The 27530-nt window shown below is 45.5% G+C and overlaps 1 non-coding gene and 1 pseudogene across 1 annotated transcript; both read right to left on the reverse strand.

Annotated features, from left to right (window-relative positions):
* Positions 1–27530, reverse strand: part of LOC136480049 (protein PEP-RELATED DEVELOPMENT ARRESTED 1 homolog, chloroplastic-like) — a 119795-nt pseudogene that overhangs the window by 2148 nt on the left and 90117 nt on the right.
* LOC136484476 (small nucleolar RNA R71) lies at positions 12363–12469 on the reverse strand. The gene has a single exon (XR_010765995.1). It is a non-coding gene; the product is annotated as a small nucleolar RNA R71 (small nucleolar RNA).

The following is a 27530-nucleotide window of genomic DNA, read 5'->3' on the forward strand; positions in this document are numbered from 1 at the left end:
GAAGCAGCACTTGGTTCAATGTTATCAGCACCTTCCCCTCTGCCATTCATAACATCCTTTATCATCCTTTCCAATGCCTTCCCAGGTTTAAGAGCAACGAGCTTGCTCAAAAAGTTTACCTGCCAATTTAACGTGAGAGAATACCTTGAATTCAATGACATATAAATGAATGATCTCGATAAATCGTCTATAGTTCGAGCATATTTTTCAGCCAGTAAAAAACAGCCTTCCTTCTAATTATAGAATAAGTTTTAACTTCACTTGCCATTACCCACAAGTCTTTAGTGCAAACTTCTGTTTTTCAATTGCCAATTTCTTGCATCTTTCTTGCCAATTTCTCTAAGAACAAAATATCCCTGGTTGATTGACAGGACACCTGCTACGGGGACTCTATCACTAACATCACTAGCTATGTGACCCACTAAATTCACAACTGGCTGATCTCAATTCTCGTTCATTGTAGATGACACCATGTAACAAGCATACACAAATCAGGCAAGCAACAAGTGGAGAGCGACTGGGAGACTCAACCTTCTTCCTCAATTCACTTGGGCCACCCAGATCTGGCCCGTTCCCTCCCCCATCTTCGGCAACCTTGCTGGTTGGTGGGAGAGGGGCTGGCCTCAACTTCTTTCCCCTTGTTCCCCTCGCTAGTTTTAGAAATAAGGCAAATTTTGCTCTGGGACATTGGAAAAACATGGTTTTATCTACATCACACTACCAACATCAAACTTTGTCGAGTGCCATTATTGGATCACGTTTGTTTTGTAACACGCCTCACGCAATAGAATATGATTTTCGTTGTTTCTGGAGGAAGAAGATTCTTTGAGTGGACGATTTTGCCCCTAGCTCGGCCAACGCGGTCTGACCAAACCCATTAACCCTAGCCGGTCGTTCTCCCTTTCTCACGCTGTCTTCTTCCTCCTAAAACCACTCACTCTTCGTCCTTCTCTAATTCCTCTCATCTGGTCCTTGTTGAAACCCTAGCCACTAGAGGGCTAGTAGAGGTGGAGGATGGCGGCGAGTTCTCAATCTGCGTCAGCATCAGGCCCGCCCTCTCTTTCGGCATTCAGAGATGCTCAAGGGAACCTTCCATTGGTGCAGTGCAACCTTTGTGGCCGGGTATCGAGCAAGCTGCAGAGCTTAGGGCAGAGGTTCTACAAGTGTCTACTATTTGATCATGTAAGTTTGTAGATTGTTGGAACAGAAATCCCCTGCACAGGTGAGCAATCAGCTCACCAGCACACTCACACACACCACGGCTAGAGGTAGAAGAAGGGGTGAGAACGGAGCACACGAGCACACAGAAACTCTGAATGTTTGCTGCTCTGAACTGATTTTCTTCATTACATTTCCTAGTCTTATATACACATTACTAGTACCTCTACGTGGTATACTAGTACACCTACTACATGTACTACTAATACATGGCTGAGATCAGCCTCAACAACTACCATGGCTGAGGTATGCCACTACTTATCTAGTGTACAATCTTGTACTAAGAGGTGATGGCCTATTGCCATACCTCAACAGTAGTCAGCAGAGTTGACCGAGTGCCAACCCTACTGCTGCAGCAAAAGCAAAGAGTGTGTTAGACTAGCGCCTATAGGGCTAGCCATGGGCCTAGGCGCCCACGCCGGGTGGCTGGGCTGCCTTTGGTATTATAGTAGTTGATCTCCCGGATTAGGCAAGGATGTCCATTGATTGGGTGTGTTCTATAAACCCTACACCGATCCTTGCCTATAGATGTTGTACCCCCTTGTACACATTAAATCAATCTACTATTCGTGTGCCATATTGACTCACATGGTATTAGCCGCCTAGGTTAGGTCTTTTCTTCTACTGCCCTACCTACTCGCGCGCTGCCCTCTCGCCGTGCAGCGTCGCCATGCCTGCAACACCTCCATCTACCACCAGTGACCAGGCTAATGAGGCCACCGCCGGCGCTCAGTGCCCTGAACGCGAGCGCCAGGACGCGCACGATGCTGCCTTGGCACGCGCTCTCCAGGCCAAGGAGGAGGCCGCGGCCGCTGCCAAGGATCGCGACGTCGCTGCCCAGCATGCCAGCGATGCCTTGGCGCACTCAACCAAGGAACGCGCGGCCGCTACTGCCATTGCCGCTCCGGGATCCTCCGGCGCCGTGTTAGGAGGTGCACCGGCGCCGACCGCCGACCTCCACACCGCCATGCTTCTTCATGATGCTGTTGCCCTCCTACAGCTCCATGGCTAGGCGGTCGCTGTCAACAACATCCAGAATCATGTAACCACCGTCCTCGATGTCAACTCCGATAACTTCAATTGTTGGCGTGATCAATTCATGCTCATCCTTGGCAAGTTCTCTCTTCAGGACCACGTTTGCCAGGCTGGGCTCGGATGGATTGTGTCAAGTCCTAGATCGTCGCCACACTCACCTACAATCTCACCGAGATCATCTCCACCCAGGGCTCCACTGCTAGGCACGCCTGGCTCACCGTCGAGTCTCAGTTCCTCGGCAACAGGGAGGCGCACACCATCCATCTTGAGACATGGTTTTGCAACTTCATCCAAGGCGACATCTCCATCACCGATTACTATTACCGCCCAAAGAAGATGGCCAACGATCTCATGGCCCTTGGTGAGGTCATCACTGATCGCACCCTCGTCCTCAACGTCGTCTGCGGCCTCAACGAGCGCTTCAGACACGTCGAGGCCCTCCTCCATCGTGCCCAGCCCTTCCCCTCCTTCCTGGAGGCCCATGATGACCTCATCCTTGAGGAGCTCACCCTAGAGAACTAGAAGGAGACGCCCCTGCCACCGCTCTCACCACCTCCACCACATCAAGCTCTCCCAGCCCTGCCCCTGCGTTATCCGGCACGAGCTCTGGGGTGCTGGTGGGGGCTCCAAGTCCTACAACAATCACCGCACCAAGAGTGGCAGTGGTGGCAAGGGTGGTAGTGGCAGTGTGCCCATGGTCAGCCAAGGTCGGCGTGCCCTGCTGGCACGCCACAGCAGTAGGCTACCACTTTGTAGCTGCAGGCCGACGCCAGGAGCTGGCCCGCCCCCTACAATCCCTGGATGGGGTCGATCTAGATATGGCTGGGTGGCCCTCATCCTCCATTGGCACCCATCTCTCTACATCCATAGCAGCAGGCCCTCCTTCCCCTACAGTAGTAGGCCTTCGTCACTCAGCAGCAACATGTTGCTGCACCTGCCACCATCGACGACACTGGTTAGTGGGTCGCGCTAGGCTACTACAACCCTATGACCGGCCTCTCTTAATGGGATCCTTCGGCCCTCACCTCTGCCTTCAGCATGATGTCACTGACTCCTTCTCAGGCCAATGAGTGGTACTTTGACTTAGGTACTACTTCACATATGACCTCTCAGTCCACCTCTCTTTCACATGTTCGTTTCCCGCGATATCCTACTCCTTCATCTACTATCATCGGTAATGGCTCTATTCTTCCTATCACTGCTATTGGAAACATAGAGTTTCCACACGCTTTACTTAATAATGTCCATGTGTCACCACAACTTATTAAGAATCTCATCTTTGTTTGCTAATTTACTACCGACAATAATTGCTCTATTGATTTTGACCCTGCTGGTTGTTCTATGAAGGCTCTTCCGTCCCGGACCGAGATCGTTAGGTGCAATAGCTCCAGACCGCTATACCCTCTGCGGCTTCCTATAGCACACTCCCTTGTGGCTTGGGCTACCTCTCCATTGTGGCATCGGCGTCTCAGCCACCCTGGTCATGAGGTGTTGTCGAAGCTTGCGTCTAGTGTCTCTTGTTAGATTGAGGATTGTTTAGGCTTATGTCATGCCTGTCAGTTAGGGCATCATGTTCATCTGCCCTTAAATGTGTGCACCTCTCGTGCGTCTATCAAGTTTGATCTTATTCTTTGTGATTTGTGGACATCCCTAGTTATCAGCATTTCTAGATACAAATATTATCTAGTTATACTTGATGATTGCGCTCATTATTTGTGGACTTTTCCTCTACACCTTAAATCTGACACTTTCAATACTCTCACTCACTTCATCGCCTATGCCTCCACTCAATTTGGTGTCTCCATCAAGGCTGTCCAGTGCGATAACGGGAAAGAGTTTGACAACTCTAGCACCTATAACTTCTTTGTCACCCAAGGCATCCACCTTCGCATGTCTTGCCCCTACACTTTGCCTCAAAACGGTAAAGTCGAACACATTATTCATTCCATAAACAATGTTGTTCACTCCCTACTTTTTCAGGCATCCATGCCTCCCTCTTACTGGGTTGAGGCCCTCTCCACGGTGACCTCCTTGATTAACATCTTGCCCACCAAGACTCTCCAACTTTCCATGCCTCACCTTGCCCTCTTCGGCAAGCCTCCAACATATGATCACCTGCAAGTCTTTGGTTGCAAATGTTACCCAAACTTGTTCACCAGTGCTCCGCACAAACTCGCTCCTAGGTCCATCCTGTGCATCTTCCTTGGCTACTCCGCTCATCACAAAGGATATCGCTGCCTTGATCTCTCTTCCAATAGAGTCATCATCTCCAAGCATGTCATCTTTGATGAAAATGCTTTTCCTTTTGCCGAGCACGATGGTCCTCGCATTCCCATGGACTTCAAGTTTCTTGATGCTACTGACGTTGTGCCTATTCCTATTGGACCATCACACAGGTTTTTGTCTATAGGTACCTCTCATGGAGCTACCACCAGTGCCCCTGTTGGCCCCTCAGTGGCTATGCATGGGGCGCTCCCTACTGCTGCCACCAGAAGCGCCCCTGTCGGTCGTTTAGTGACTGTGCCTGTGTTGCCCACACTAGCAGTAGTGCCTGCTGATCCACCAGTGCTCGTGCCCATGCTCTACATCCCTCCTATGTTGAGCTCACCAAGGATCATGGTAGGCCCTCCGCCCGTGCTACGTGTGGCCATTGACGGTTCTCCAGTGCCCAACCCGCCTGCACCCACCGCGGCTAGTGGTGGGGACATCACTACTTGCCAACTATACATCCCGCCTACACTTCGAGAGGCATTGATGTCTCCTGCAGGTCTCCCATCATAGGCATCACTACCCCATGGGCCCACCTAGGTTTCCGCCTCTTTGGCCAGAGTGTTCTTTGCCTAGCACTACACACGCCGACCCTAGCCTCCTGCACCGGCCGCGCCGCCTCCACCAGCCCCCACTCCTCCACTGCCCAAGGATGCTGTTGCGGTCCCTCTAGTGACCAATCAGCACACCATGGCCATGGGTTTGAAGAGCGAGTTTTGGATGCCTGCTGCGTTCCACGCTGCACCTCTAACATAGGTGCCATAGAAATTCTATAGCGCTCTAGCTAACCCCAATTGGTGATCGGCTATGGAAGAGGAACACTATGCTCTTCTACAGAATCACACTTGGGACCTTCTGCCTCGCCCCCCTTGGGCCAACATTGTCACTGGCAAGTGGATCTTCAAGCACAAGTTTTAGTCTGATGGCTCTCTAGAAAGGTACAAGGCGTGCTTGGTTCTCCGTGGCTTCACCCTACGGTCGGGTGTGGACTTTGATGAGACCTTCAGTCCTATGGTGAAGCCTGCTATTGTTCACACGGTGCTCTCCCTGGCTCTCTCTCATCGATAACCTATTCATCAGCTTGATGTGAAGAACGCCTTTCTACATGGCAACCTGACAGAGATAGTGTATTGTCAGTAGCCGTCTAGGTTTGAGGATTCTAGTCATCCGGACTTTGTCTATTGCCTAAACAAGTCCCTATATGGCCTCAAGTAGGCCCCTGGTGCCTGGTATAGTTGGATGGCTGCATACTTCCTATCCCTTGGGTTTGTTGAAGCCAAGTCAGACACCTCACTCTTCGTCTACCGTCTCAGATTAGATACTACCTACCTGTTGCTCTATGTTGATGCTATCATCCTCATAGCTTCCTCACCCAATCTCCTATGGCAGATCATCTTAGCTCTTCAGTAGGAGATCTCCATGAAAGACCTTGGTGAATTGCATCACTTCCTTGGTATGCATGTTTAGCGATGTGGTGATGGACTTCTCCTTTCTTAGTGATGGTACATGCTTGATATTCTTGATCGCACCGAGATGGTAGAGTGCACGCCGTGCTCCACTCCAGTCGACACCAACCCAAAGGTTGCTATAGTCGACAGTGCCCCTGTGTCTGACGCCTTAGATTTTTGCAGTCTTGTTGGAGCCTTATAGTACTTGATGTTCACTAGGCTAGATATTGCTTATGTTGTGGAGCAAGTGTGCCTCCATATGAATGAACCCCATGAGCCTCACCTTGCAGCCCTCAAGTGTATCCTTTGCTATGTTTGAGGAACTCTCCACCTTGGTCTCCTGCTGCGATCATCTACTTTGACTGATCTTGTTGTCTACACTGATGCTGATTGGGCTGGTTGTCCGGACACCCACAAGTCCACCTCGAGCTATGCTTTGTTTCTTAGCAACAACCTCATCTCTTGGTCCTCCAAGCACTAGAACACAATGTCAAGATCCAGGGCTGAAGCCGAGTATCACACAGTGGCCAATGGGGTTGCTGAGGCCACTTGTCTCCGCTAGCTTCTTCTGGAGCTCCATGCTCCCCTCCGGCGTGCCACATTGGTGTACTACAACAACATCAATGCAATCTACATGTCCTCCAACCTAGTTTAGCATCAACAAACTAAGCACATTGAGATCGATCTTCACTTCATCCAGGAGGGCGTTGCCATTGGCGATATCTGTGTCCTGCATGTTCCCACCACTTCATAGTATGTAGACATCTTCACCAAGGGGCTTCCCTCTTTAGTGTTCACAGAGTCCAAGTCCAGTCTAAACATGCAGAGTGGCTGATGATTTGACTACGGGGGCTAGTAGACTAGCACCTATAGGGCTGGCCATGAGCCTAGGCTCCCACGCTTGGTGGCTAGGCTGCCTTTGGTATTATAGTAGTTGATCTCCTAGTTTAGGCAAGGATCTCCATTATTGTGTGTGTTCTATAAACCCTACACCAATCATTGCATATATATGTTGTATCCTCTTGTTCACATTAAATCAATCTACTATTCATGTGCCATATTAACTCACAGAGAGGGGGAGCAGCAGATTTTCTCATAGTTCTTCCCCTAATGTTGCTGCTGAACCAATGACTTGACCTCCATCATGCCAATCATCTTCTTCAGCTCAGTGAACCAAAGATGCCCGAGCAACTTGGTGAGGATGTCCATCAGCTGTCGACCGGTTTGACAAACTTGAGGATGATTTGTCCTCCATCAATGCAATCCTAAAGTGGTATTTGACATCGATGTGTTTGCTCTAGTCATGGAGGATAGGATTCTTGGTATTTGACATCGATGTGTTTGCTCTAGTCATGGCAAGCTGACTGTCTACCATCAAAGCTGGGCCTCACCGGTCAGCTTGCCCAGCAACCAGACAGCCTAGCACGCTGTTGTGGCCACCGTGACATACTACGCCTCGCATGTAGATAGCGCCACCACCTTTTGCTTCAAGGATTGCTAGGCGATTGGGGATGAGGCGAGGAAGACGAGCATACCGGAGGTGCTCTTTCACCCGCCATGCCTGCATCATTGAAGCTCTTAGAGCCATAGCCCAATTGCACCGATCTTGGGGAAAATGACGCCCTAGTCCGCCATCCCCTTAATGTAGCGCAGTAGCCGCTTTACCATAGCTCAGTGATCCTCCTGGGGATCCTCCATGAATCGACTCACATACCCCATGGCAAATGCGATGTCAGTCCGTGTGTGAGTCAGGTACCGCAGCCTGCCAATGATGCTCTGGTAGCTTGTTCATCCACCTTTGTTGCAGTTTGTTCTTCGATAGCTTCAGCCACTCCTCCATTGAAGTCACACATGGCTTGCAGTCAACCATGCCGCTTCACTCCAATAACTTCTCCATGTAGGCATGCTACCCATGGAGATGGAGCTGCTCCCCTACTTCACCTCGATGCCAGGTAGTAGGAGAGCTAGCCAACGTCACTCATGTGGAACCAAGCCATCATCACACGCTTGAAGCATCGATGTTCTCTGCTCGCACTCCAGTGATGATCAGGTCGTCCACGTACACGCCAACGATGAGTTCCGCCTTCCCCATCATCATGTGTAGAGCATGTGCTCTGTTGCGCAGCACGTGAACCCAAGCTCACTTAGCATGGCATCGAGCTTGTGTTCCATGCCCATGGGGCCTGCCATAGCCCGTAAAGGGCTTTGCACAACCCAAGCACCTTGTGTTTTGCTCCCTTGACGGCGAATCCTAGAGCTTGCTTGACAAAGACTATCTCCGCTAGCTTGCCATTGATGAAGGCTAACTTCACATCCAAATGGTGGATGCGCCAAACCTTCGCCACTGCTAGAGATAGCAGTAGGTGAAAAGACTCCATCTGCGGCACTAGCGCAAAGACTTCCTCAAAGTTGATTCCTTCGTGTTGGACGAAACCCCGAGAGATGAGGCGTCGTTTGTGCTTGACGATTGCTCCATGCTTGTCTGGCTTGACCTTGTAGACCCACTTTAGCCCGATTGGATGGCATCCAAAAATGAGGGTCGATGAGTTCCAACATCTGGTTGTCGCCGATCGCCTTCATCTCCTCAATCATTGCCTGCCACCAGTTTGTGTCCTGCTTGGCCTCTACAAACATGGGTGGCTCTTCTACTCTCACCAGCAGTAGCTCTTCATCGTCGAGGATTTTGTTGGCCAAGCCTAGAGTAGCCGAGCCACCAATGAGGTCATCCAAGGTGTAGAAGCGCTCCTCACTGTTGTGATGCGTGTCCACGTGCGCACCTAGATCGCTCGGTGGATTGGCTAACTCCACCGGCATCTGTGGAGGGGTCCCTTGTCCTGCTAGAGATGGGATGGTGGTGTCTATGCGTCTACTAGTGGAGACTACTTGTCCAAGCCTGCCATAGCTGGACTTGATAGCTCCTTAGCTCCAGCATGTCCACCACCATGGATGACCAAGTTCTTGACTACAAAAGTGCCTCCGACACCACTGGTTTCCCTCGTGCCTGGATCCTCCAAATCCTAGGCTACCATTTCATTGAACACTACATCTCGAGAGACCAACACCTTGTCTCCACGTGGATCGTAGAACTGATATGCCTTGCTACCCTCCTTGTAACCTAGGAGCACCATCGATGTGCTCCTATCTTCAAGCTTGGTGAGGATGGGCTTTGTCTTCTTGATGTGGCCGACACACCCAAATGTCCACATGAAGGAGACGTCAGGCTTCGTCTCGAACCAAGCTTTGAATGGTGTCATGCCCTTCAAGCTCTTTGTGGGCATGCAGTTGATGATGAACACCACCATGCTCACTACCTCCTACCAGAACTCTATTAGCAGGTGCATGGCCTTCATCATACTACATACCATGCCCACCACCATTAGGTTTTGTTGCTCCACGACTCCGTTCTACTACAGTGAATGGCATAGAGAGATGGCGCGCCATGCTTTGATCCACATAGTACATCACGAATTCCATAGAGGTGAACTCACCACCGCTATTGGTCCACAGAACCCACAGCTGCTTCCTAGACTTTTGCTCTCTCGTCAAGAGCTGTAGCCACATGTAGCAGGAAAAAGCATCGCCTGCCATGCGTAGCCGGTGCGAGTGGCCCATGGATATCACCACAGATGAGCTCTAGCACGTCCCTAGCATGACACTTGGCCACCTTGTGGAAGGATAGCCTCCTCTGCTTTCTCACCAGGCAGCTGTCACACAACTCATCAGCGTGCTTAGTGTGTGGCAGTCCGAGCACCATCTTCTCTAGACACACAAGTGCATCGGAAGTGGCCTAACCGGGCATACCACAACCATGGCTCCTCGATGTGCCATGCCGCTAGGCACACCAGCTGCTCCACCTCCAAATCAAGCATGTAGAGATGATTTCATGAGCATTGTACCTTGGCAAGAAGCTAGCACTCTCAATCCTGAATCCGTAGCATGATGCTGTTGATGAGCACCTCACAGCCACGCTTGTCCAGCTGACCAATGCGGACGATGCTCGAGCGTAGCTGATGGATGCAGCGCGTGGTGTTCTCTATTCTAGCACCAGAAGATGATGGTGCCGTGACCATGGATCTTCACCTTCGACCCATCGCTGAACTTGACCGAGCCCATCATGCTACCTTCCAACTTGCCTCCCTAGAGCCGGTCATGTGTTTGCTAGCACCAAAGTCCAGGTACCATCTCTACTCCACACCACCGCCCATGCATCCAAGCTGGACTTGGGCATGTGACTTGCCTAGGAGGATGCTCTGCTTACCTAGCTCCATAGTCCTCAGCTCCTCCCTCGACACTGGCTCTACTTCGATGTCGTTCAGCTTGTAGAACTCCACTATTAGGAGGGTAGGTGTTGACAGTCACTAACACCTATTTCGACCATCAACATTCCACCCAAAAGCATGGTAAAGTGAGGTAAATCATCATCACATGTGAAGAATTATGTTTAAATTTCACCTAGTTCCACTTGTGCTTGTAGAATTATTTGTATACAGGAAATATGGCAAATTTTGGCTAAAATAGTGACAAACATGGACCAAGGAAGCAAGTGGATGTGGCAGGGCCACCTGGGCCCATAGGCCAGCACCACCTAAGCACCGCCTGGCCCCACCTGGTGCCAACTTGGCACATTGCCATGTCACCGATCCGTGGGAGCTCTTCCATAGCCAATAGGAAGCATTGATCTAAGTCGGTTTCAAATGATGGTGATGATGGAGAGGCCATGGAAACATGGGACCATTGTCACATGGAGCTTCACCAACTGACTTACCGGCCAAGTTTCACCATGTGTTGTCTCCACAAACCACCTTGGAGGAGCAGCCATCGCCCTTGGATGAAAGGCGGATGCATCCAAGGGCCAGGCGGCGCCCCCTAGCCACTGCTCGATGTCCCCTATGGCCACCAACCTCCCTGCTACCTACAAGTACCCCTCCCCTCACTCTACACTATAAATAGTGGGTGTGGAGCTTGGTGGAAGGATGCCCCATTCATTTCCAAGCTCTCCAAGATTCTCTTAGCTTTCTAGCTTAGCATTAGCTATAGAGTAGTAGTCTAGTAGTAGAGTAGAACAAGAGCAGAGCTTCTCGGAGTCCGGATGGGTCTTCTAGGTCTGGTATAGCTCCTTTGTAATTCTTTCATTTTTGCATTACTTTATTTAGTATTTATTTCAGTACTTTATTCTAGTATTGCTTGCTTTGCTTTAAGTACTTAGTCATTAGTGTTCGTCATTAGTGAGCTTAGGTGCTTATTGTTTGGCATTAGTAGCATAGGTTATCTTATTATTAGTAGTCTTTCATTAGTACCGGTTCCACCCTCTGGTTAGGGTGCTTTGATCTCATTTCATCGGAGCTCGGATCGAAGTAGTAAGTTTATAGATTAAGCATGGTGCTTAAGCTATACATTACCTGTGGATACAGCTAGGCCTCTGGATAGATTGTGGTAGGTGGCAAGTGGTGACAGCCTTGTCCATCCTCTGTATTCCACCATGATAGGTCTAGTTATTAAATCATAGGGTTCATGGTAGACCTTGTCTATTTAACTCTCCTAGTTGGTAGGCGGGATGTGCCTCGAAGTAATATTGCATTTCTCCTAATTATTTGTTTACCCTTAGTTACTAAAAAGATATATCGCTTGTTCTCCCACCTAGCTATCTCTGGTTAGCTTGTATTTAGTAGTTAGTTTAGGTAGTTCACACCCAACCTTCACTATAGTTCACCTACCTAGGATCAACTTTAGACCTACCTTTAACAAATCCTAGTCCTATATACATTCTAGCCTTCCGCCTTCCCGTGGGAAAAAATATAAATTCGACACTCGGTACTCACCGAATGAAGTGCTACGTAATAGTTTTGTGCGCTTGCGGAATCCACCAATAGTCTTTAAGAAGTATCAACAAGCATTTCTGGCGTCATTGCCGAGGAAGGCAACTGGCATCAAATTTATAAGGCTAAATTTGTTAGCTAGCTTGTTTTTAGTTATCCTAAGTAGTTTATCCTTTGTTTTCCTCATATCCTATCACTGCCCTCCACGACCATGGGCGGTAAGTCCATTTGTGATTTTTCTGCACCCTCGGCTACTAATGTAGCCACCGAACCCAATGTTATCAATGGGGATGCTAACATTGAGCTAAAGCCAGCGTTAATTATGATGGTTCAAGCTAGTCCATTCTGTGGGAAAGGCCACGAGGATGCAATTGCTCACCTCCAACATTTCTTGGAAATTTGTATCATATTCACCATTAAGGGAGTGAGCCAAGAGGCTATACGTCTTCGCCTTTTCCCCTTCTCTTTGTTAGGAAAGGCTAAGCAATGGTTTTACTCTAACCGCAACACTGTAGATACCTGGGATAAGTGTTCCAATGCTTTTCTAGTTGAGTTTTCCCCATGGGGGAAGACTAATGTTCTGCGCAATAAGATCTCTAGTTTTCAACAACTAGCAGATGAATCATTTCCTGAAGCCTAGGAACGAATGCAAGAGTATGTCTCTGCATTCCCACACCATGGCATGGAAGACTGGCTTTTGATCTAGAACTTCTACTATGGATTAGTGCTATTAGATAGGAGCCATTTAGATGCTGCTGGTGGTGGTGCATTCTTTTCGCTAAGTGTTGTAGATGCAAAGACACTGATCGAGAAGATGGTCTCAAACCAAGGATGGAGCGACGATCGACTCCAACCTTGTAAACGAGGTATGCATTCAATTAAATAAATTGACATGCTTGTAGCTAAGATGGATCTATTGGCAAAGCAAGTAGAACATTATGAGAAGGTGAGTGCCCAAGAGACACTCAAAGCTATGGATTCCCACATGACTTGAGAAGTCTGTGGAGATGTTGGACATTCGGGCAATTCCTGTCCTGAAACTGTTTACACCAAAATTTGGGAGAAGAACATGGGAATTTGGAGGCTTCCAAAATTGTGCCCATCAAGGAATCGATTGCATAAGGATCAATATCAGCTGATTCAGATACGACTCTAGAATCAGATTTCTTTGGATGACGTCAACATATAGCAATGATGAGCTACGGTTGACGCTAGGAAACTACATATCGGACTCTACAAAAAGGGAAAGATTAGGGTCCAAGTTATCTTAAATTAGGAATGTTTTCTTCTATGCCAAAGATTGTAACGAGTCGTGCTTGAGTAGGATTCATGTTTAGGCTCTGGGTATAAATATTGGACCCCGGCTATTGTAAAGGACACACAATCAATCAAATATAAGTCATTTACTTTTTTTGGGTCTGGCCACCCCTTAAAAGTAGGAGTAGAGTAGATCTCGACGAGTTCTTCTGTGAGTAGGGCTGTATCGGTCCGGCCGACCTCCGGCTTATTTGTAAGTACCGTCATGGCTTATACTTCTGTTCGTATGGCTATATCGATCCGGTTGACCTCCACTGTGACTCTGGTATAAGCTAGTTATCGACTCTTGTTTAGTTCAAGTACGGCTACATCGATCCGGTCAACCTCCACTGCTCGAACTAGATTAAGGTCAAGTTATCGGCTATATCTAAGGGTGGCATCCTTCGGGTAGATTCATTAAGTTACTGATGTTGCTTATTGCTTTCATTGATTATTTAATTACAGCAATATCACTTCGCCCGATTGGGATTGATCTAGATCGGCCTTATATCTTGTTTAGCCCATTGTTTATTAATCTAAATTGATCTAATCTATACTTTAAATGATGGTTATGTTTTATTGGCTGTTTTATGTCAATCTTGATCGCGCATAGTGTGCGGTTATGGCATGTCTGGTCTTGAATAGATCTATTGGCTAACAAGAATTGTTCCATGGCCCGTTATCACGGCCTGTGTGATTCTGCCTCACACCCCACTGTGAGCATCGTGGAGTGGGGATCGTTATCTGGAAGATCTGTTCCTGATAGGGCATGACTTTAACTGTGCGCTATGCCTGAATCGGCTGTTTTAGCCGATATCGAGTGCTTTCACATACAGTTCACATCATGAGACCATTGAAGTAAAGATAGGTTAAAAGATGTGTTAGCCCTATGATTTATTATTGTATTACGACCTGCATGATTATGCCTTATGCCCCACTGATATTAGTAATAAGTTAGGGTCGTCGAGTTTATCACTGTTTCTATGGCCTGCATGATTCCGTCTCATGCCCCACTGGTCATAATGATAGATGAGATCTAATATGTTCATTAGGCTTATCTCTATTAAATGGTTAAATGATAATGAGCTGTTTCTTTTATATAAAAAGGGGAATTTGGTTACCTACAGTCATTGGCTTAGCATAAACTGATTATTATTGACATCGTATTCCCATTGACCAGTATTTGTTTTAACGATATTCATCCTGATTTACAACCAATTTTTCTTCCATAATTCCATGAGTTTTAACTGATTTATTCTTATGAGTATGCTGGAATCAGCTATTTAGTTGATCTCCTTCCACATCGGCTCTCAGAGCCACACATTTGGGACTGTCTAGCAACATCGGCATATTCCACCTTAAATTACTGATTAGCTTTCTCTCCTTGTTAATTATAGAGTCAAATTGACTGGCACGTCTCGGGAGAAGTGCGCAGGATCGACCACCCCTGCATTGAAGCCAGGCGGATCTACATCTCCATCGAGCAGACCCTTCCGGCTTGCTCGTGTGCCCTCGGCACAGGATGAAATTTCATGCCAACACACATTCTGGCACGCCTGGTGGGACACCACATCGTCATGGCGGCTTACAATAACAACAACATCCTTATGGTACCTTATGAAGACCTACTGATGGAGATAAAGATGTCATCAGCAAAGCTACAGAAAAATTTTAGAACAAGTGTTTGTTGTCCTACACCAAAACACGTGACAATACAATTGTTCAGAAATATCCACTACTAAGAGTTCTATTACACGGGCAGACAGATGCGGTTGAAGATGAAGACAGGCATCTCTTCACGGAAGCTATAGACAAATCTGTTTATGATGCCATATCAAGCCATAATGAAGCTTTCTTGGACACATTACACAACACCATGAAGGAGGTGTTTCATGGGTTTCCTGTTGATCAGATGGTGCTGGCTTATTACAACATTCCACATCCATCGACTCAAGGGACTAATCAAACCGGTACCAGCCATCAAGGAGCAGCACCAGCTATTAATGATGATGTCTAGGTAGTTCAAAGTTCATCTGAGCAAGCTCAAGGTACTACTACAAATCAGATATAGTATAATCCTAGATCATCAGTGCAACATGTGCAACAGCCGATGGAGCAAGGTCAGAACCAGATGATTGATTTTGGCACATCAGGCCACATACCATCATTGGCTCAAAAAATAGCACCATTAATTCAAAGGATCTATAGAGATATAGATCCTCATGTAACGGAGACGGGGATCCCGATCTTCCGTCAGGTGATGGTAACTATCGTTGTGGTGGAGAATGACACACCGATCCGGCTTCAGATCAAAAGATCGAACCCTGCAATCTTAGCACCACAATTCCTCTGGTTATCAATCGAGTCACGGACCAGGTTGACCTTGCCAAGAAGGCTAATCCTTGCCTGCGCAACGAAGAACACAAGTAAGAACAAGAAAGATCGCAACCAAATTGCAGATGTATGATTAATCTCACGAGTTGGGGTCTCACAAACCGAAGAACGATGAAACTATTTCTTGACAGAATAATCTAAGCAAAACCCCAAAACCTAATATAGGAGGTGGCTACTGATTATATAGCCTAAGGGACATCCAAGGATCCCTCTTCACGTCCTAAAGGTGCCCCAACACGTTACAAGGCCCAACGGCCCAAAAGACGATGACGCAATGCCGTGACAGATTCTGGATGTCAACTTGTTTCGACGATTCCCATTGATTCTGATGGAATTTTGATGTGGGACCACTTCCATTGGTTTCCTTATGAAATTATCTTTCCATCCATATGTGGATCATCAAAGATAGAGTTTCGATGCGTCTTGGGCGTCCGTTTTATTGCAGACTGGTCCTGACGGCCGAGGCAGACTCGAACTCGGATTGGACTGGGCCTCTGGCTTGGCTTGGACGTCCTTGCTGGCCTCCTAAGGTGGCGGCCAAGGAGGAGGACGTCCAAGGCCATCTCTTAGGCATTCTCCATCTTCTTGGGGTGTGCTCCAACTTGGGCCTGGGTCCCAAGGATGTCTAACAAGCCCATGACGATAGTGTAGCTCCCGCCAGAAATAGCGACAGAATATATTGGAGATTTGGAGGCCTTGCCGACATGATATTGAGATGGGACCAGATCAATTTGAAAGCTTATCAAACAAGCTTTCCATCAAGTGCTCATTGACCTCAATCGCACTCCGAATGGATGAGTTATGGCCTTCCCAATGAGGCACTGTCGGGCTGCCGATGAGCCGAAAGTTCAACTTTGATGAACTTCCATTATGATACACATTTGAACCTACAATCAAATAGTGACATGTACATGTGGAACCAAGTAAATTATAACCAAAGCCACTATACAAATGTAGGAACGAGCGCACCTTATAATCATTGTTCGTATCCGAAGGTGCCATGTCCTCATCATCCTCCCCTTCTTGACAACAAACCGTCCTCGGTTTGAGCTTAGCTAGTGGACAAGTTGTCGGTAGTAGCCAACATTGCTCCCCTTCTTGAAATTTAACCTGTTGCCTCATTACAAAACTTGGGGATTTCGACATGACAACATTATCGCTATCGGTGCCCTCTAGTTGATCATATTTTTGCACAATGAAAGGAGATTTCAGAGTTGAACAAATATAGACACGATGCACCATATACTCTCCTTTACAATTATATTTGCCAATAAAGTGATATGTACAAGTAGACAACCATGACAATTCAACATATTTAAGTTTCTCTTCTAAACTACTAAGAGCATATAAAGTATCAAACTCAATATAACCCAAAGTATTTGAAGAATACAATAATTTCTTTTCTTTTTTCGGTAGCAATGGGAAGCAAACGTTTATGTTCAGCATAAGTAATTGGTTCCAAAATATGGAAAACTGAAGCATCATCAACTAATTCATCTTTATCACAAGGAACATCAAGCAAATTATCATGGGACAAAGATAAATCAAGAGAGGGTTCCACTAACAATTGCTCTATGATAGCATGGTTTGTGGAAAAATTTAGTACATTAAGACAATTTTCACCTTCCGTGAGTGTAGCACCATGGGCATTACCTGTGTTCTCAGCAGGAGTAATAGGTGCATTGTGAAGTGATGGTTCTGAATTTGCATATGAGGTTGTGAGCTCCTCATTTTCTTCCATGTCATCCTCTCGCTTATATACATTATCCTGCAGAAGGTTAGTCATAGCAAGAGGAATAACAACAGACTCTTCCTCTAAATGGTGCACCTCATCATATGAAGTCAAAACAGGAGGTGGATTAACAAAGGTTTCTCGCATAAGGAGTTTCATATCATTCCAAGTTTGAGGTTTATTAGAAGGATATAAAGACTCCCACCAAGATAAAGCAGAATGTCACAAAACACTAGCTGCATTCCACATAAAGCGAGTAGCAAATATGTTATCGATGGCAATTTCCCACTCCATGTACTCATCAGCACCTATACCATCATAAGTCAGTGGATACGAACAACCTGTCATTATAAACACAAAAACAAGGAACAAACAGTGAAAGTTATCCCAACCAAATGACTATGTGGTTGCAGTGGTGTCACTTTTCACAGCAAGTGGAAGCGTCTTACTAAGCTCTTACAAAGTTCTTACCAACGCAAGCAGTGGCGGTACAACCGGCGGCTGGTTTGTGATACCTGTGAGGTAGTGGTACCGAGATTGCAAGGGTCTTTTTCTATACTGATCTGAAGTATATGTGGAGCTTGGGAGGCACACAAAAGAACAAATATGTATATGTGGCACACAAGTCAGTGATAGACAGCAATATTGAATAAATGTCCAGAGCACTTGTCCTAGTTGCTGGCCTATACGTGTTCCTATCACCAGTTGTGATAAACAAGAGAGGAAACAAGGATGAAAGGAAACAAGTATTAAAGGTAGCAACGGATATGAACAAGGCAAAAGGTACCACAAACAATAGAGCTATTGAGTGTTCCTTATGTGCTCCTTTTCGATATCTTCTATTCTCTTTTACTATTTTTTTTCTTTTATTTTTTTTCCAATCTTTTTTTTTCTTGCTTTTGCTCTTTTGATATTTTTTTCTCAGCAAGGAGCACACAAGAATAAACCACAAAAAATTTGAGCTCAATTGAATAAAAGATGTGGCCTATAGAAAATTAGGACTGTGCTCTAAAAAGCATACCAAAACTTGTGGGCCCAGAAAATGAATTTTCCTAATCGAATTTTGCAAATCTAATTTTTGCGAACCCAGCAGTGCTGGGATGAAATAGATCTAAAATTTTCTGGCGTTCTCCGTAGATATAAAATTTTCCCTGTTTCGAGTTCTGATGCAAAAGTTATGACTGTTTTAAGGAAGCTGCTCGAATAAGGGTTTTAGTGGACACAAGATGCAAACCGATGGTGATACAGAATAGCAGCGGGTGGAGGGATCAACACAAACTAGAAAAGAACATAATCTAAACTAGCAACAAGACTTTGACCTAGGACACAAACTCAACAACGGAATCTGAAACTGAAATATGCAAAGGCTATGGTGCAGAAGGTTCTAGGATAGGAAATAAAAGTATGGCACTGGACTATAGGACGAATGCGAAACTCTCAAACTAGGGAATAAAAGTGAACCTGACGGTATACCTTAGCTCTGATTACCACTTAATGTAGACGGGGGTCCCGATCTTCTGTCAGATTCAAGATAAATAATGATTTGTTCAGAGAGCGAAGGTGCCATGTCCTCATCATCATGTCTATAATCAAAGACTTTAAGCAGCAAACCAGCAAAGGACCCAACTGATAGAGATTCCATAGGGGTATCATTATGACACAGATTATAACACCCTTCACATGATTCTGAATCTAGGGTATCAAGGCACACAGGATTTCAATCCACAGATGGGTCAGCAGGTGCAGAGAAATCCAAATTCAAATGCTGATGAGTTGTTGCTGAGAGTGACCGAGATGATGAAGAATCAGTTCGGTCTTAAGCCAAAAGGACTGACCTTCTCGTACAAATGCCCACATCCAGAATGGTATGATTTGGTCACCCTTCCTACAAATTATAGGCTCCTAGAGTTTGTCAAGTTCACTGGCCAAGACAACACAAGCACGATAGAATGTGTCAGTCAGTATCTTACACAATTAGGTGAGGCATTCGTTGAAGAGGCCCATCGAGTTCATTTCTTCTCCTTGTCCCTGTCGGGGCCATCCTTCACTTAGTTTTCATCACTGCCAGTCAATTCCATTATCAATTGGGCTGACCTAGAGAAGAAATTTCATACATATTTTTATACTGGGACTAGAGAAAAGAAGATTACCGACTTGACATCTATAAGACAGAAAACTAACGAATCAGGCACTGAGTTTCTTCAAAGGTTCTGAGAGACCAGAAATTTGTGCTTCTCATTAAACTTGGCTGATGATCAGCTAGCTGCTTTGGACATACAAGGAATGCTGCCTACATGGAATGAAAAACTGCTGGGACAAGAATTTGACAACTTGGGTCAATTAGCTCAACGAGTGGCGGCGCTCAATAGCCAATTCCAGAGTATGCACAGAGATACCCGATTCTAGAAAAGTACCACAGTGCCCAAGGCTTCTAATCCATATTCAGTCGATGACGGCTATGAAGATGAAGAAGAAGAGGTTGCTACGGCTGAATGGAATTGGGGCAAAAAAATAGTAATAATGCCAAATCCTTAGGGAAGAGGAGTCGAGGAGAGCTATGACTTTGACATCACAAAATCAGACAAGATCTTTGATTTCTTGCTTGAGAAGGGACAAATCAAGTTGCCTAATAATCATGTTATGTTGCCCCCTGATCAGTTGAAGAATAAGAAGTTCTGTTAGTTCCATAATGCTACTTCTCATTCCACTAATGAATGCAGAATTTTCTGACAGTATATACAGAGAGCTATTTAGCAAGGAGGACTCAAATTTGATACGCCTTAGAAAATGAAAGTTGATGATAATCCTTTCCCTGGAGATCAAAACATGTCGATGCTAGGCTGCTTAAAGGAAAGACTAGGGTCCTAACATCAATCAAATCAAGAGAAGCTAGAACAGTCGATCCTGAGATGCAAATATCGGCTGACGAGTATAGAGAAATTAGAAGACGTCGTGACAAGCAAAATAGCCGATATGAGCTAAGGGAAACATCAAAAGATGGGGCGACAAAGCTGCGGGTTACATCTCGGATTCTATTGAATAAGTGGCAGCGGTAGAAAGAAAAGGATTATCAGTGTTGGTTGGAGGAGCAAGAATACCAGCGTCAACTAGAAAAATAGAGGTATGAAAGGAAACAAGCCGAATCACATTGGAATTGTCCTTTTTTCAGACAATGCTGGAACGAAGGTTTGAAGTTGCCTACCAGACATGACTGTCCAGAATGCAGCGAGCAATATTGGGAATTCAGGTAATCTCAAACCAACCGCCGGTCTATCCATGCTCGAGATGAGTATCAGCACGATAACATGGATTGGCACTTAAAAATAGAAATGTTCGTGATCGGCTTGGAAAGCGAGTTGTTGATCCAAACTGGGCTGATTATGAAGAAGAAAGTAATGAAGAAGAATATGTTTGGCATGAAGGCCAATGGTGTCTAGGAGGTTTGACAACAAGCCAGAAGAGAAGGATGCAATGCCTAAGGAACAGAGAGTTGGAGCACGCTCAAGCATTTGGTAAACCTCAAGTATGGCGTGCTAAGCAAATAGCCGATAAAAGGCAACCATCGACTAATATTCAATGGCTTTTCTGTTGCCATTAGAGTTCAGAGCTCTGGCAGATCAAGAAGTTTATTCAGATTTTGATGAATCGGAGTATAAGGAGGTAGTTGCCAAGTTGACTATTATACAGCAAAAAAATATTTGATAAACCAGTCAAGCATCGACATTTAAAGGCTTTATATGTGAAAGGTTTTGTTGATGGGAAGCTGATGAATAAAATGTTGGTGGACGGAGGCGTTTCTATCAATCTCATGTCTTACATCACTTTTTGTAAACTTAGCAAGGGACTAGGAGATATGATTGAGACCGACATGATGCTTAGGGACTTTGGGGGTAATACGTCTAAGACCCAGGGGGCAATGAATGTTGAACTAACAATCGGGAGTAAGACTCTGCTTACCACGTTCTTCATCATCGATGGAAAAGGGTCATACAGTTTACTCCTTGGTCATGATTGGATTCATGCAAACTGTTGTGTGCCATCGACCATGCATCAGTAAACAATTCAATGGCATGGAGAAGATGTCGAGCTGGTTCGCGTTGATGAGTCTGTGAGTATCATGATAGCTGATCCAGTCTTCTAGGAACTAGGAGACTTCGAATGCCTTTCTGGCAAGATATGGGAAGGAGGCTTCATTAGGATTAATAATGAAGGCCAATAGCTGATTCAAGCAATCGGCTCTAAGAGTTTGTTTTGATAAATAATCATGGCTTCGCGTCGGCCGTTGGATTAAGGGGAGTAAGCAGTGGTCCTGGAGATAGGCTTAGGCTGATGTTTGTGAACACTATGTCAAATCATAAGTGCAATTCAGAGTTGATGGATCTATTAAAGGAGGTTTTGTTTCAATTAATGAGATGCTTGGCCTGGATCGATCGATCATTTAACCTTTGGTCTAAAAAGGTCTGGTGCAACCTATCAATAGTGATCGATGAAATATATTTGAAGGGATATTATCCTAGCATTTGATCAACACTTGATAGTCGATACATTTTTGGCTCTAATAGCCGGTACTAGAAAGGTATCGCCTCTAGTTCAAAAATAAAGATCTTCAAATATATAAAAGCCGATACGATATGTATTGCCTCTAGAGTAAAAACAAAAAACAAAGACATTCATGGCACATACAGGGGCATTGCACTGAGACATATTCATGGAAGAACAAAAGGTTTCATTCATTAGTTCGCCCTAAATACAATCTAGTTGAAGACCTCGTCCACCACATCCTGAGCAGATATGATATCCACTATGGCCTCTGCCTCGATGACAAACTCCTCAAGCAAATCCTCATGCTCCTCAGAGCCATCGCCCTTTGGGAAACTAGTCTCCATGGCATGGAGCTCGTACCTAGTCTAGACTTGCACCACGGTCAGCGCCACCGACGCGCCGTGACGAATACCATGGAGGGTGATCTCCTAAATGGGGGCCGGGATGTCTTGGAGGCGAGCCTTGATGAGGGGACCCCGAGCATTGATGGCATCCACGGCTGCATTCATCACCAGTTGGAGGGACTCTAACTGCACTGTCAGGGCTGACGATCACAGAAAATAGAAGAACTATCAAGATAAAGAGTGGAAATCATAATAGAAGCATTCATGGAACTCATCTTACCTGCCTCCGTGGCGTCAAACTTGGCCAGCCGCACTCGAACGGCACTGGCCTCCTCCTCGGCCGCATGAAGGGCAGCCTAAGAGATCCTGAGGTGGATCTTGAGCTGGCCATTTTCCCAAGTCACCTCGGCAAAGTGGTTCTGAGCTAGCCTCCACTGATGAAGGAAACGCCGGGCATCGTCGCTGTTGTAGGAGTTGAAAGAATCCAACAACGAGGCCGGCGTGGAAGATGTAGCATCAGAGGGCTGACAGGCCTTGGGAAGAGGACAAAGACTGTCATTCAAAATGAATCTATTGACAAATCAGAATAATTCATCATTACAAGCAGAAGATGTCAATCTCACCTCATGCGTCAAAGGCGCTGATTCACTAGCATGTTCTCCTCTAAAACCTCCTCCGTTGCATGCTTGCCATGGTTCTCCTCACTAGCCATGAAGTTGATCAGATCTACAAGAAGGGAGGAAGGCCGCTACAGAGTTCTGCGAGGGTGGAGATATGCAAAGGAACAGGAGCAGTTGTGAGTGCGGATGTGTTCGAGGCCAGAGTCCTCGGCTAGTATTTGAAGCCATAGAGCGAAGAGGTGGATGCCTCAGGACGTGCAAAAGGCAACCACAATTAATAGAAGGCGAAGCGCCACCTCACTAATATCGAAGAGAATATGACACTGTGTGCTAAGGATAGAAGATCGAAGGGTTCTCTTAATAATAAAGGTCATGTTTTCAGACTTAATTGGATTAAGGATGGAAGTCTGGAATCGGCTATTTTCAAATTGGCTCTTTAGCCGAAAACAAGAAGTATAATGAGACAACAGAGGATGTAGCTATCATTGATTCTACACAAGATATATGATACATGAATTACAAATCTAGAACATCATGGATTGCTTTCAGTACTTCTAGCCGGATAGCATCAGCTTCTATGATCTATTGCTTATCTCCTTTGGCTGACCCAGGAATATTCTTGAAGCTACTATGGATGGCCCTATCTTCTCTGACTTTGGCTAGCAGTTCCTGTTTCTTTTGCTTGATGGCCTTGGGGATTTGAGCTAGGGTGGACTTATGACGATCAATGTCAACCTTCATGTTTTCTAGCTCCTTCTCAAGTTCTGCACACCTAGCTACCAGTTAAGACAATTCTTCATCAATATTGAGAGAGGAATTCTTCAAATGATCAATCAACTATGTCAGCTCTTTAGCCTCTTGCCTATTAGAGTTCCCCTTGGCCAATAAAGTTTCATGATCAAACAAATTCCTCTTAGCCTGTTTTACCTTTAGGACCTGATCTTCAAAGATAGATAAGGGAGACAAGACTCTAGAAAGAGCTAGAGATGGATTACCCTTAATGGCCAAGGAAACTCTATGTATTGGATCAGTGTCTTGGACCAAATCGGCTATATTCTTTTCAAACATTGGCAGAACATCTCTTAGTCGATTCTTGGTCTTTTTTGACGAACTGATTTCATCTTCATCAAGATACTCCCCAAGATTAAAGGAATAGCTCAAAGCTAGGAGATTGAGTGCCTATGTATGAGGAAATCTCGATTAGGAGGTTTGAGTCAGTTCATAACAAAATGGATGGTTAAGAAGATACCGTACCTTCTCTGAAGCCTCTATCTAAAGAGGAGGAATAGCTGGTGATGCACCAATAGCATCTGGTTGAATCAGCTCTAAGCTTTCAACATTGGTTTCTACAATGTCAAGGAAAATTTTAGTTCATAATTATTGTAGAAGAATAAAAGGGACATATGACTTCCTTACCATTAGTTGCATGCTGAGCTGGGGAATCAACAGTCTGAGTGTTGACGGCAAAAGGATCACCTTCGACGCCGACAAGATCATTAAGTGGACTATCAGGCTCCTAGTCTTGCGTTGGTGTTTCCTCAAGAAGTATCTAGCATGGTAAGAATCCAGGTGAAGGATGGAAACCGAGTAGATCAAAAGTTAAAGAAAATGCTCTAACAAGCGTCAAGGATAAAACTCACAATTTCTGCTGTTACGGAAGCATCAGTTATTTCAACCAAAATCGGCTCTTTTTGAGGATCAGCCGATGGGGGTTCAATTGGCGCTGAGTCAAATGCCTAGGATAGCAGTCCCGCACCTAGAGCAGGTTGGGACGTAATGCTCGATAACTGTGAAGGAACGGGGTCAGCAATTGAATATCATTGTGGGAAGGAAATGAATTGTTTACCTGAGTAGCTGACGGTCTCATTCTATGGAGCCTCTTCCCAGTAGTGGTTTTCTAGGTTGTCCCTTGAGCTGTCTTGTGCTTTGAAGAATGATATGTTACAATAGTGGAGGCAGCATGAGTTTTCATCAATTTTTTAGTGAAGGCGTAGCTGATCCCATTCTTGAAACTAGGCACGGCGGCTGATAATCTACAGGATGCCCCTTCCTATCCAAGCTCGGAGGATCAAATTCAGCATCCTGAAAAGGTTGATTAGAACAATTGGTAGAGGAATTCGTCGAGCAGTTTTCTTGAAAAGAAATGGCAAGTTACCTCTTCGTCAGAAGCAAATTCCCCATCTAGGGATATACACAAAGGATGGACTAACCCACAGAAAAGGTGGGAGTGCCATTCTTGCCACCAAGAGTCGAAGAGAGTGGAAGAGGAGCTAACTCTGGTCTAGTCATGCACGCAAAGGGAAGGAAGGTCCGATCCCAATTGAAAAACTCTGGAGGCTTCCATCACCTCACTGATGTCTTCTCTTGGCTTCAATAAGTTTGTGAAGAACAATTGAGGGGGGAGCTGGCCAAAGCCAAGCTAACGAGCTATGAAAGATGGATTGTAGAACTCATAAGTTGGGAGGTTGCCTAGAAGGGAGGAGCCTATAGCCATTTTGCCATGACCATGACAAAATTTAGCGGGAAGAACGCAGGGCTTGATGAAGGAATTAAAAATTACAGCCGCTGCCTCATCCGAATAGCCTAACTCAAATCAAAACTTGAATGGGAAGATTAGCTCATCATTTTCATCATCCTCATATGGTAGCCAAGTCAGGATGTCTACATCAAACCCTCTATAAAACTTCTTGAATAGATGGCCAATATCAAAATCAATTGTTATGGCCGACGCAGCCTCACCATAGCTCATGCACTGCCGAGTTCTTCCTTCTTCACCTCTATATTCCTCATCAAAGTTGGAGGAAGGGAAACTCAAGCTTCTGAGATCAGGCCTTATAAACTTATGCATATACAGGTTGAGCCACATTTGTATCAACCACCAAGGACCACTGATGGTATGCACTGGTTCATTCTTCAGTAATTGTGCGGCTACCTGGTACTTCAGATGATAAGTAGCTCCTAGCAGATACTTTTCAAGAGGGATGTCCTTGCCTACTACTAGATGCTCTGCCATGAGTTTGTGATTATAAGTCTGACCATAAGATGACCCACAAAAGACGAATCTCTCCAACCACATATTCAGAAAGGCCACATATTCCCTTTCACTAACAGTTGATTCATCTCCAATGTGGTTTAGAATGTAACATGCCCATCCTGTGTAGTCTGATATTTTGGCTAATTTCTTAGAACCAGCACTCAAGTACTCATAAGGATGCACTGACCCAGTTATCCTAAGGCCGGTCAACATGTAAACATCGGCTAGGGTAATAGTCATTGGGCCATGACCAAAGACAAAAGCATTCAGGGCATTTGACCAGAAATAGGATGCGGAGATCAAGAGTGAATCGTTCCTCTCCATCCTAGACAATAAAAGTGTCAAACATTGATTCAAAATCATACACCTCCCAATCTCCGCCCTTTTTCTCGGATACCCTACGAAACCAATTTCTCCACCCCTTGGGCATTTTAGGCCAGTTTCTGGAGGGGGTTTTGATATTCTAGGAGGACGAGTCCACTATAGAATGTTTGAAGGGGATTTGGTTGGTTTCTTGACGAATGAAATTAGATGGGTCAAGATCACCCATAGGTCCAAGAAAATATACATTGGAAGCAACAGCTGATGGAATCAAGATTTCATTCCTCATTTCCTAGAAATCGGATGGAATAAATTTAAGGAGAAAAGAAATACAGGGTAGCGGCCGGTACTCGAAGAATGGGAAACTCAAAAAGCATACCTTAGGGATGTGGTCACTGGTTGCCATTAAAGCCAAAGTAGATTTGAGCCTGACGAAGAATGCTTGAATAACAGCTTGATAGAATAGAGGATTTGCTAGGGTTTGAGGCCTTGGCAGTGACGGCGTCAGATATTAAGATTTGCTCAAGGAAAAGGGAAAAGGCAAAAAGGCCGAGTGAGTTGGAAGAGGTGCTGTTGGGATATTATATAAAACTCAGGCCGGGAAGTCAGGAATCATGTGTATATCTCGGAATAGAATGGTTGCGGTGTGGTAAACAGATAAATAGAAATTTTGGAATAAAATCACTTTTATCCCAAAATTTGGGGGCATGTGTTTACACCAAAATTTGGAAGAAGAACGTGGGAATTTAGAGGCTTCCAAAATTGTGCCCATCAAGGAATCGAATGCATAAGGATCGATATCAGCTGATTCAGATACGACTCTGGAATCGGATCTCTTTGGATGACGTCAGCTCTAGTGATGATGAGCTACGGTTGGTGCTAGGAAACTACATATCAAACTCTACAAAAAGGGAAAGATTAGGGTCCAAGTTATCTTAAACTAGGAATGTTTTCTTCTATACCGAAGATTGTAATGAGTCGTGCTCGAGTAGGATTCATGTTTGGCTCTGGGTATAAATATTGGACCCCGACTATTGTAAAGGACACACAATCAATCAAATACAAGTCATTTACTTTTTTCAGCTCTGGCCACCCCTTAGGAGTAGGAGTAGAGTAGATCTCGGTGAGTTCTTCAACGAGCAGGGCTGCATCTGTCCGACCGACCTCCGGCTTGTCTGTAAGTACTGTCATGGCTTATACTTCTATTCGTACAGTTGCATTGATCCAGTCGACCTCTACTACAACTCTGGTATAAGCTAGTTATCGACTCTTGTTTAGTTCAAGTACGGCTGCATCGATTCGGTCGACCTCCACTTCTCGAACTAGATTAAGGTCAAGTTATCGGCTCTATCTAAGGGTGGCGTCCTTCGGGTAGATTCATTAAGTTACCGATGTTTCTTATTGCTTTCATTGATTTTTTTAATTACAACAATATCACTTCGCCTGATTGGGATTGATCTAG

This window comes from Miscanthus floridulus, chromosome 9, assembly GCF_019320115.1.
Source record: "Miscanthus floridulus cultivar M001 chromosome 9, ASM1932011v1, whole genome shotgun sequence".
Classification (NCBI taxonomy): domain Eukaryota; kingdom Viridiplantae; phylum Streptophyta; class Magnoliopsida; order Poales; family Poaceae; genus Miscanthus; species Miscanthus floridulus.